The sequence below is a fragment of the Anarrhichthys ocellatus genome, unplaced genomic scaffold (genome assembly GCF_004355925.1).
Source record: "Anarrhichthys ocellatus isolate YVR2014 unplaced genomic scaffold, GSC_Weel_1.0 scaffold28, whole genome shotgun sequence".
NCBI classification, from domain to species: domain Eukaryota; kingdom Metazoa; phylum Chordata; class Actinopteri; order Perciformes; family Anarhichadidae; genus Anarrhichthys; species Anarrhichthys ocellatus.
In genome coordinates this window covers 1950257-1954191 of record NW_022280058.1, presented here as the reverse complement: position 1 = coordinate 1954191, position 3935 = coordinate 1950257, and the positions used below count along the sequence as shown (strand labels likewise).

The following is a 3935-nucleotide window of genomic DNA, read 5'->3' as shown; positions in this document are numbered from 1 at the left end:
CCCCCCCCCCCCCCCCCCCCAATCATGTGTAGGTGTATCAAGAAAACTCTCCCAAGGCTCGATGCTGGCGCTCTAAGAGTGTGTGTGTGTGTGCGTGAGCGCTTCTCATGTAGCCTTGTACAGTAATACTGAGGAGGGAGTCCTCTTCGTCTGGCGCAGTAGCTCTAGCACGCCTCCAGATGCGAGGAGGCTGCTCCCACACAACCTCTGACCTCTGCAGCCCAGCGAGTCACCACCGCCGCCACCGCCGCTGCCGCCCGGCCTCAGACGGCTGTGTGGACCCAGAAGCACAATCATTCTCCTCATCCTTCTATCTCTACAGACTCTGACAGAGATGCTAACTCAGTCAGAAAGGGAGGCAAACCGATAAGCATATTGCTTGCAAAAACAAAAAATAAGCACACACACTGACTGACAGACAGGCAGACAGATAAATAGATAGATAGATAGACAAGATGCAAACAGATGAGATAACCGGAGAGAGAGTTTTTAAAAGCACATTGAAAGACAGGCCGCTTTCTGAGTCTGTCCCACTCCCTGCGATGTCAAAAGGATGTGTTTTTCCAGACAAATTGTAGCCTCTGTTTCTCTTCTGTATGAGCGGAGGAATGTGGTTAGCCGGACTTCCTGACCTGTGTGTTGTCTCTCTCCATGTTGTTGTTGTTGCTGTTGTTGTTACTGTTGCCGTTGTTGTCGTTACGAGTGTGTGTAGTCCCTGCTGATGCTCATGTCAATGTCCTCCCACTCGTACAGTAGTTATTCTAATGATCAGAACGACAATATAGATGTGTGTCCATGGATTTTGAGACACTCGCACACACACACAAACACACACACTCGCACACACAAACGCGCACCCACACTACATTGGTTTTAATCTTGCTGGTGTTCTGCTTTGTTGGTGTTTAGCTCCATCTATGGAGGTTTGCTTGGAAATGACTCTCCACATTTACATACAGTTACATGCAAAGACACATATATACAAGCACACTCATGCGGTGTATCCTTTTGTCCTGCTGCAGTGAACAGTGTTTTTAAAAGATAATCCTATATTTCAATGCTTTATATAGTACATCCAGTATACATAGTTTATAATATACCTGGGTATTTCAGCTGTTAGAGCTCCCTCTAGTGTTGGTTAGTGAAACTGCCTCTAATCTGCCCACCTTATATCTTGTCTCCCCTCCTTTTTTTTTTATCTCCCTCTGTGTCCGTTTTGTTAACTCTGCATCTCTCTGTGCCTTGGTAGTGTTTGTTCATATATTCAAAATATTATTTGATTTTTTTTGTTTTTGTTTTCCATTCAAACATCTTTAATGTTATTATTTTTCCTGGTTCCTTGCGAAACCTCGCTCCTTATGTGTCTGTTATGTCAAAAGTAGCTTATAAGGGTTGAGTTGTGAGTCCAATGTGATCCCCTAAAATCAATCACCCTGTCTGCAGTCCTCCTGTAACCATTGAGAAGCCTTGTACGAGGCCCCTGTACGCTGTAATAAATTGGCTCTGCTCCTCCTCGGCTCCCCAGTTTTCAGTGGTCCCCCATGTAGACCAGACAGTGGATCAACCACCAGTGTTCATCCCAATGAAGAGTCCACTTGTATTTTTATGCTCTTTAAAAACAAAGATATATTTGAGAGACAGATGGTTCTATGTGAATACTAATAATGATGATAATTATAGACATTGAATTGAGGTGAGCTGATTGAGCCTGTACATTTATGGTTGAGTTCTGGATGTGTTGTGACGGCTGTTGTGCCATGGTTGGGTTTAGGTTGTGTTTCTGCTGTGACGATGCATTCCTGTACAGCTGTGATCAGAATAAATGTATAAATTAAACCTTACGTGACTCTTGAAGTGTGGTTATATTAGAACTCTTTTTTTAGGAACTGTCAGAAACTATTTTGAGACTTTTTCTCTTCAGCAACCCCAATATTTACATTAATAACACCCTTAGCCACCACATTTTTCCATTCAGTCAGAAAAGCTGAGTATAGTTAGGTTGGCAATATATTACATTTTAAATTACATAAGGAGTATACATTCTACAATTATTAAATATAATGGGATTTTTCAGGGCTATCTCCAATATTATTTAGACTTAATATCTAATATGTTGACAGTTTTAGATTAAAAAAAGAAAAATGCACACTACAATGCACAGATATACTAACTACAGCAAATATAATTGGACAGTTAAATAACTGAATTCCAATTAAGTGGCTTTTAAAATCCTATAAAACAGAATGGAGTTGGGTTGTTATCCTGTCTCTACTGGAGGATTTTAGACCAAATTGTATGATGTAGCGCTACGTTTTGCCTTAATCTGAACTAGCCCTAACCCAAACCAGTTGGCCTTTGGAGTAGCTTCTTCGTCGAATGATAGATGTTGTTGTTCAATGCTAATACAATCACCGTTGTTCTACCTTTGTTTGACTATTTGTTCAGTTAGTATTGCCCAGTATATCAATAAGGCCCCAATAAGCACGAACATGGCCAAGGAGTCCGACAATAATGTCTCCACTTCACAGAAAGTCCGACAAACTTAGCAAGCTAGCAGTTAGCCATTAAGCTAACCAGCCTAACTAGCTAGCCCAGAAAGGGGATGGACTTCCGTTATACGGAAGCCGTATAAGTACATTTCCTCTGGCGCGTCAGTACTTCTCGGCAGTCTGTGGTCCGTCACCACCACCGCATGCAGCATGGAAGGAGAGATGCACACTCGCTGCCTCGTTCAGCGGTTTCTTACTAACTTTAAGGCCCTGCCTCCAAAGAGAACCGAGCTGAAAGAAACCTGACCGGTGAATAAAGTGAGTATCGTGTTGCTAACATGCGGAGGACCTTGTATGCTAACCGTAGATGCTAACCTTTAACTTACCACGTTGGTATGAACGGCAACACGTGGATGTCCTGCAAGGGCCAGGCCTGCCACGTGGTGCTTCCACCTCCCTTTAATATTAACTTAACTCTTTCTTTTTTTTTTTTTTTTAAAGTAACTAATCCTACTTGTTACATTTGTCCACAAAACAAGTCTGGGCTGGGTCACATTTCAGCCCGAACTTAGTGTAAATGTCCTTTTTTATAAGAATGTGGTGTTGCATAATGACTATGTAAATCTTTAGACTCTATTCAAATCTGGTCTATTATACTATTATCGATACAAGCATGGGAGTTAGTTCTTGATCTTAACACAGTATAAATGGCAGGTCAAAGACCCATCACGTATGCACATTAAATGGTGTTTTAAATTAAAGTTATTGTGTTGGAATGAAATCACAAAAGGTTAAAACTGGTGCTGCTGGAATATATTCATTACCCTGACCTTTTTTTTTTTTTCCATTCGTTCTTTCCAGTAAGTCACATGGAGGCCTGCTGCACCTGGACGATTTGCATGAAGGTTGAAATGGAGAAACAAAAGTAATTTGCCTTTAAGATGGCCCTCCCTGGAAAAGAGAAACCGTGAGTTGATCTGCATCCCAAACAGAAATGTGAATGAATAAAAGGATATGATGGACTGGTAACACTTTGAGGAGCATCCTAGTAACTTCCTTCACACTTTTGACAAAGCTGAAAATAGGTATGACACAAAACACTTTATAATGTAATTATTTATTAATATTTAACAGTAAGGCCACACCAACTTGTCCTACGCCTCTTATTGGGGCTTAATGGGCACTCTAATTTTCTCATGAGGGTCCATTGATTTTTAAATGTGTATCATTTTCTATCTTATTTTTTACATCCTACTCTTTTGCCTTGCAGATGAAGCTGGTAGAGCTGAATGTGGGGAGACTGAGGGGCGGTTGTTGCTGTTTAAGCAGTCTGGAGACTCAGGACCTCATTGGTTTAAGAGCTGGTGAGTCCTTGCCATGTGTTGGCATGTGAATAACATGTAGCCTGTGATGACAAAATCAAATTACTTTTCTGACACCTACTAT

At 41.4% G+C, this 3935-nt stretch overlaps 1 long non-coding RNA gene across 1 annotated transcript; it reads left to right on the top strand.

Annotated features, from left to right (window-relative positions):
* Positions 1-2675: 2675 nt before the first annotated feature.
* LOC116392000 (uncharacterized) lies at positions 2676-3907 on the top strand. The gene is made up of 3 exons (XR_004213301.1): positions 2676-2807; positions 3351-3574; positions 3760-3907. It is a non-coding gene; the product is annotated as an uncharacterized LOC116392000 (long non-coding RNA).
* Positions 3908-3935: the final 28 nt, after the last annotated feature.